This window comes from Wolffia australiana, chromosome 19 (genome assembly GCF_029677425.1).
Source record: "Wolffia australiana isolate 7733 chromosome 19, ASM2967742v1".
Lineage (NCBI taxonomy): Eukaryota > Viridiplantae > Streptophyta > Magnoliopsida > Alismatales > Araceae > Wolffia > Wolffia australiana.
The window spans coordinates 8,965,001-8,972,500 of record NC_135853.1 but is presented as its reverse complement, the minus strand read 5'-3'; the positions used below and the strand labels follow the sequence as shown (position 1 = coordinate 8,972,500).

Sequence of the window (7,500 nt, the reverse complement as noted above, 5' to 3'; positions counted from 1 at the left end):
GCTCCCCTGCCCGGTGGGGGCCGGGGAGTCCAGAATTCACCCAGCCCTCTAGAAACAGAAGAGATCCCGCCGGAGGGCAGTGGGTACGAGTAAAGAAACGGCCCGACTAACAAAAAAAGAGATTCTGAATCGTCCTCCATTTATTGGATCGCGATGGCGTTGAGAACAGGAAAAAATAACGAATGCAGCACCGCAGGGCGCTTCTTTAGATCTGCTGTTCACAGGCTGTTGACGACGGAGCACTTGACCCTGATCTCGCCTTGGTTGCCGGTGAGGACGTCGATGGCGCCCATGCGCACCATGGCGTCGGCGTACTTCTTGGCCCAGAGGTTGGGCTTCTGGGCGAAGGAGTTCACCAGGTTTGCCGTAAGGGAGCTGGTCCAGAGGGTCTGGTCGGAGATGAGCACCCCCTTCCCCGCCTTGAGGTTCCTGTAGTACTGCACGCGTCAGGAGGTTGGGCGTGGCCACGTCCAGCGGCACCGCGTGGGGTCCCGCCCGGAGGCGGGCAGCGTCTCTTGAGGTACTCGGCGAGGCCGGCGTCCATGGAGGGATCCTGCGGGTGGGTGGCGTTGAAGGCGTAGAGCCTGCGAGAGAAGGTGGGGCAGTGGGCGATGCCCAGGGAGTGGGCTCCGGAGAGCACCACCATGTCTTCCAGCGACATTCCCTTCTTTCGAAAGTCCTCGCCGAGGACCGCGGCGCCTGCGAATGGGGATGGGAGCACATCGGCCTCAGCCTTGAGTGAGATCCTGCCGTCGCGCCGTCCGGCGGGGACCTTGTAGCGGATGCCGCCGGTGAACTCGGAAGCGTCGCGCGCGGCGAAGGCGAGGACGTCGGCGCAGGACACAGTTTGGGGGCACTGAGACTCCAGCAGGGCCTTGGCTTCGTTGATGGCCAATCCCGGAGGCTGTTCAGGTCCGCGATGTTCATCTGCTCGGATTCACTGCCCTCGAGAAGGACGGAGGCGTCGCATCCCTGTGCACAGGAGAACAAACGATGAGCACCGGAGGATAAGGGGCCTGCCGCAGAGAGAAATACAAGCCTACTCCTTGTACGTGAGGGAGGCGAGTTCTATTCTGCCAGGCAAGGACACTTACCCTGACGAAGCAGTCGTGGAAGTGCAGCCTTATGAGACCCGCCCCGATGCCCGGGTTGGCGGCCACAGCCGGCCCGACAACGTTCCTCACGATGCGCTCCGCCTGCGGCAGCTCCTCCGGTAGAAGCCCGCCTTGAGGGGGTGCGTGGCGGCGACCAGAGACAAAGAATGAACAGCCAGTACGAAAGCGACGAACAAAACGCCTGGCGTGGTTCGCGACATTTCTAAAGCCAGGTTCTTGCCCGGAACTCTTTTGATAGGCTGCTATCTGAAAGGAGTTCCAACCTAAGAGATGCTATTGCGATATTGGATTGGCCACTCTGGACCTTTTTATAGATCGGTAAGCGTTCTTCGTCCGGGGCTTGCAAGGTTGACGGCGTCTACTGTGAGCCGCGTTTCGTCCGTTGCTTTACGTCTGTTGACCCGTAATCATACCAACCGTGGAGTCGTCCGTGGGTCGCATACGCAGAAGGTCTTGGCGTTGAGGCTGAAGAGCAGCGAGGTCAACACGCGCAATCGGCGATGGGCGCTGGATCACGTCTCTGTGCGATGCGGGGGCGCCCGCGTGAGTGGGTTGGTGTATATCGGGATGCATCTTCCTCGCTCCGTCTCCCAGTCGTTGGCTGTCTGTCCTTGGCTCGCTCTCTGTAGCTGTCTTTCTCCTTCGCCGTCATTAGCGCTCTCTCTTTCGCTCCGTCCGATTCTCTCTCTCTCTCCGGATTCGCTCACTTCCTGGTTAAAAATATTATACGAATCGCAACTACGGCCAACGCCGTCTTCTCACTCCGCCTTGTATTCGAGGCTTCGCTGAACCTCGGAGGCATAGAGAGCGGGAGAGATATCGCAGAAAGGAGGGCAGGCGCGAGAGAGAGACAGCGTGCGAGAAGGAACGGGAAGGAAAGAGCGAGCGAGCAAGGGGGAGAGAGAGAGAGAGAGAGAGAGCGAGAGAGGGGGAGAGAGAGAGAGAGAGAGAGAGCGAGCGAGCGAGGGGGAGAGAGAGAGAGAGAGCGAGCGAGGGGGAGAGAGAGAGAGAGAGCGAGCGAGCGAGGGGGAGAGAGAGAGAGAGAGAGAGAGAGAGAGAGAGAGAGAGAGAGAGAGAGAGAGAGAGAGAGAGAGAGAGAGAGAGAGAGCGAGCGAGGGGGAGAGAGAGAGAGAGAGAGAGAGAGAGAGAGAGAGGGGGAGAGAGAGAGAGAGAGAGAGAGAGAGAGAGAGAGAGAGAGAGAGAGAGAGAGAGAGAGAGAGAGAGAGAGAGAGAGAGGGAGAGGCAGAGCGGGAAAGAAAGAAAGGGCCAAAGAGAAACAAGGCGCCGAAGGGAGATAAAGACCGCGCGAAAGAGAGGGAGAATGGAGTGACACAGAGAGAGAGAGCGAGGGAGCCATAGTAGCAGTTGAAAACGAAAGAAGGAGAGACAATGAAACAGAGCGAATGAATTGACTGAGAAAGCGAGATAAAGTGAGAGATGGATATATATAGAGAGAGAGAGCAGACAGAGAGCGGGAGAGAGCTCGACAGGGAGAGGGGGAGAGTCAGAGAGAGAGAGAGAGAGCCGGACACAGAGAGAGAGAGACCAACATAGAGAGAGAGAGAGCACGACACAGAGAAAAAGAGAGAGCCCGACAGAGAGAGAAGAGAAGAGAGAGACACACAGCAGGAAAGAGAAGGAGAGGGACGGCGAAAAAGATAAGCGAGGGCGACGGAGGAGAGGGAGCGAGAGATAGAGTGACGGCGAAAGAGATCAGCGAGGGCGAGGAAGGAGAGAGAGAGAGATAGAGTGACGGCGAAAAAAGATAAGCGAGGGCGACGGAGGAGAGGAGCGAGAGATAGAGTGACAGCGAAAGAGATCAGCGAGGGCGAGGAAGGAGAGAGCGAGAGAGAGAGTGACAGCGAAAGAGATCAGCGAGGGCGGGGAAGGAGAGGGAGAGAGAGAGAGAGGGACGGCGAAAGAGATAAGCGAGGGCGACGGAGGAGAGGGAGCGAGAGATAGAGTGACGGCGAAAGAGATCAGCGAGGGCGAGGAAGGAGAGCGAGAGAGAGCGAGAGAGAGACAGAGAGAAAGAGCGAGAGAGAGCGAGAGAGAGCGAGAGAGAGAGAGACAGAGAGAAAGAGCGAGAGAGAGAGAGAGGGAGAAGAGAAGAGAGAGACAGAGAGAAAGAGCGAGAGAGAGCGAGAGAGAGCGAGAGAGAGAGAGAGAGAGAGGGAGAGAGAGAGAGAGAGGGAGAGAGAGAGAGAGAGAAAGAGGGAGAGAGAGAGAGAGAGAGAGAGAGAGAGAGAGAGGAACCAGTAGAAAGATGGCGGAGCGAAAGACAAACACACCAGGAGAAGGAGAGAGCGTAAAAGGATAGAGAGAGAGAGATGCGAAAGCGAATAATGGAAGAGGGAAGAGAAAGCGGGAGAAGGATCCATAGAGACCGGAACCAATGTGACTGAGAAAAGGAGAAAGAGAGAGATAGAGAGAAAGAGGGCGAGAGCGAGAGATGGAGAGTAGGCGATAGAAAGAAACAGGGAGAGAGGGGGAGAGAGAAAGAGGGAGGGAGAGCGAGAGAAAGGTAGAGAAAGGAGAAGGGTAATAGATGCGGGGAGAGAGATAGAATCAAAGAGAGGGAGAGAAGGGAAGAGAGAAAGAGGGAATGGTAGAGAGACAGAAACGGGGATAATCAGATAGGAGAGAAGGAAATTGGAGGGACAGAGTATCGGGCAGAAGCAAGTTCCAAGGAATTTGATAGACACGTGCAATAATTCTACATGATAACCGTTTTCTTGAATCCCATGGAGATTCAGAATGGACGACTTGGCAAGAAGAGAAGCCTGTGTTCCTTGGCAGCCTGACTCATAATCCTTAGTCAGACTCTTTGGTATCTTCTTCTGGTAGTCCCGTGGTTCGTATTATTGCACAACCTTGTTTCAATTTTCTTGACCAAACTGGGCGAAGGTAGATAAAGGCGCATAAATGAAAACTTCTAAGGATACAAACCCGAGAGTTTAATGTTCGGGTCCGTCCGAGCCCGGTTGCTCAGCCGACGGAGGCTTTGAGGACACTGCGAGAACGAGATAAGAGAGAGAGACATGATGATTCATTTTATCCCAAAGTTTTCCCGAGATATTTTGTGGCGGATGAATTAGGATCTACTCTTTTAACTTATGTGGTGCTTTCTAGAGGCCTGCCACCAATAGTTTATTTAGGCGAGCCGCAGCCCGGGGGTGTGCTTCGCCCGATTCAAAATGGGCAGGGCAGATGGAACTGATTTCCATCCACGTAAATATCTTCATCAAGTGTCGGATACGAGCTCGCGGAGGATGTCCTTAAATCGACTGCAGTGGTGTACCATCCATGGAGGCATGCTCTGTATAAGTTGATCAAGTGTCAGTCTCCTCTGTCCATGTCTGCCGACTGTTCAGGAAAGGAGAGGATCCATGTTGGATTTGTGCTCTCTTTGGTCAACCCCTTTATCTACCTTCTCCTAGTCTTTGTCGGCTTCTCGTTGCCAGTAACACTGTTGTTCCAATAAACTTTATCAATTCTTCATGGAATTCATTGGGACGGATTTTCAGTTGAAAGGAAGTGACTTACATCAGGATTTCACTCACGCGGAAAGAGTTTAGCCTGGATTATACTTCGTAAACATAACTCCGAATCAGCGCGTAGGTCCGGGAATTTCCTCCGGGCGCCGCTAACACGGCAGTTATCCGGGTTATTTTTCCGGTATAAATGTACCGAATTAATACTCTATTGTACGTCCCACGGCCGTACACTAGGAAACACTGCACTGTTGGTCCTGGAATGTGCCGATTCTAGTGCGGTTTAGTAAAGTCGATACAAGAAATTGAAGCTGGTTGTGCTCAGGCCGATCTAAGTTAAGCGACGCGAGAGTTTGGCGCGAAGGATTTGCAAAATGTTAAATGTTTTCAGTAAAACTTTGAAGACGATTTGTGAACTAGAACGGAAAGAATCATTCTCTTCATGGGCGTCAAACTGAGTCGATGATGAAACCCATAAAACGCCGTCAGCCAACATGTCAGGGACCGCCAAAACGATGGCCAAAGGATAGTCTAGAGAAGGGCAGCAATTGACGACTTTGTTACGACAGAAATGGAAGACTAAGAGGCGCACGCCCGTGATTCTGGTATCTCCTTTTCTCCACTCCGCATCCATTTGTAGTGGGAAAATACGTCACGGCAGAACCGGGACGCTCGGCGGTGGGAGAACAAGCGTCTCTTCCATAGTGCCTCCAAGAAACACATGTATTTGGGGGGGGGGGGGGACATTCCGCTCCTTCAAGCAAAACAAGGCACATCTGCATCGCGAGTCGGACGTGCTTAAATAACGAACCCTAAGATGAGGGTTACTTTGGTCTTGGGAGAGGACGACGGGGAGCAAAGCAGGAAAGAAGATTTGGAGTCCCTTATTTCCAGATGTCATGACGTGTGAGTTTCGGTCCCATTACGTTGACTTGAAAGGTAGGAAACATGAACTGCTGCGCACGCGCTGCGGAGCCGTAATGTAGGTGACAGGGGAAGGCCAGCAAGAGGCTTACAAAAGGGCCGTGCACGTTCTTAAAGACCCATCCCCCGTCCGCCGGATAGGAGTAAGGAATTAAACGACGGCAAGGCGGGCAGTGATATGCCCAGCGCCCATGAGCGGGAGGGTACATTTTCCCACGTGCCCGTGAACCGATGTAATAAGATGAGACACAGCGAGACGTCGCACGCGTCTATAACACGATGCGCGTCGAAGACACGGTACGCGTCTAAAACACGATAGCAAGAATTCCTTTGGGAGGAGTTGGTGCAGGCGCAGAGCTCCCCTGCCCGGTGGGGGCCGGGGAGTCCAGAATTCACCCAGCCCTCTAGAAACAGAAGAGATCCCGCCGGAGGGCAGTGGGTACGAGTAAAGAAACGGCCCGACTAACAAAAAAAAGAGATTCTGAATCGTCCTCCATTTATTGGATCGCGATGGCGTTGAGAACAGGAAAAAATAACGAATGCAGCACCGCAGGGCGCTTCTTTAGATCTGCTGTTCACAGGCTGTTGACGACGGAGCACTTGACCCTGATCTCGCCTTGGTTGCCGGTGAGGACGTCGATGGCGCCCATGCGCACCATGGCGTCGGCGTACTTCTTGGCCCAGAGGTTGGGCTTCTGGGCGAAGGAGTTCACCAGGTTTGCCGTAAGGGAGCTGGTCCAGAGGGTCTGGTCGGAGATGAGCACCCCCTTCCCCGCCTTGAGGTTCCTGTAGTACTGCACGTCCAGGAGGTTGGGCGTGGCCACGTCCAGCGGCACCGCGGTGGGGTCCCGCCCCGGAGGCGGGCAGCGTCTCTTGAGGTACTCGGCGAGGCCGGCGTCCATGGAGGGATCCTGCGGGTGGGTGGCGTTGAAGGCGTAGAGCCTGCGAGAGAAGGTGGGGCAGTGGGCGATGCCCAGGAGTGGGCTCGGAGAGCACCACCATGTCTTCCAGCGACATTCCTTCTTTCGAAAGTCCTCGCCGAGGACCGCGGCGCCTGCGAATGGGGATGGGAGCACATCGGCCTCAGCCTTGAGTGAGATCCTGCCGTCGCGCCGTCCGGCGGGGACCTTGTAGCGGATGCCGCCGGTGAACTCGGAAGCGTCGCGCGCGGCGAAGGCGAGGACGTCGGCGCAGGACACAGTTTGGGGGCACTGAGACTCCAGCAGGGCCTTGGCTTCGTTGATGGCCAATCCCGGAGGCTGTTCAGGTTCGCGATGTTCATCTGCTCGGATTCACTGCCCTCGAGAAGGACGGAGGCGTCGCATCCCTGTGCACAGGAGAACAAACGATGAGCACCGGAGGATAAGGGGCCTGCCGGAGAGAGAAATACAAGCCTACTCCTTGTACGTGAGGGAGGCGAGTTCTATTCTGCCAGGCAAGGACACTTACCCTGACGAAGCAGTCGTGGAAGTGCAGCCTTATGAGACCCGCCCCGATGCCCGGGTTGGCCACAGCCGCCCGACAACGTTCCTCACGATGCGCTCCGCCTGCGGGCAGCTCCTCCGTAGAAGCCCGCCTTGAGGGGTGCGTGGCGGCGACCAGAGACAAAGAATGAACAGCCAGTCTGAAAGCGACGAACAAAACGCCTGGCGTGGTTCGCGACATTTCTAAAGCCAGGTTCTTGCCGGAACTCTTTTGATAGGCTGCTATCTGAAAGGAGTTCCAACCTAAGAGATGCTATTGCGATATTAGATTGGCCACTCTGGACCTTTTATAGATCGGTAAGCGTTCTTCGTCCCGGGCTTGCAAGGTTGACGGCGTCTACTGTGAGCCGCGTTTCGTCCGTTGCTTTACGTCTGTTGACCCGTAATCATACCAACCGTGGAGTCGTCCGTGGGTCGCATACGCAGAAGGTCTTGGCGTTGAGGCTGAAGAGCAGCGAGGTCAACACGCGCAATCGGCGATGG

At 55.1% G+C, this 7,500-nt stretch overlaps 2 pseudogenes across 1 annotated transcript; both read right to left on the bottom strand.

Annotated features, from left to right (window-relative positions):
- Positions 1 to 120: 120 nt before the first annotated feature.
- LOC144715798 (peroxidase 5-like) lies at positions 121 to 1,412 on the bottom strand (annotated as a pseudogene). Its single transcript, XR_013584739.1, has 2 exons — positions 1,095 to 1,412; positions 121 to 972 (listed from the first exon to the last, which is right to left on the bottom strand). The product of XR_013584739.1 is annotated as a peroxidase 5-like (transcript).
- A 4,584-nt stretch (positions 1,413 to 5,996) lies between these two features.
- The window catches only part of LOC144715526 (peroxidase 5 pseudogene), a 1,573-nt pseudogene continuing 69 nt past the window's right edge, over positions 5,997 to 7,500 (bottom strand).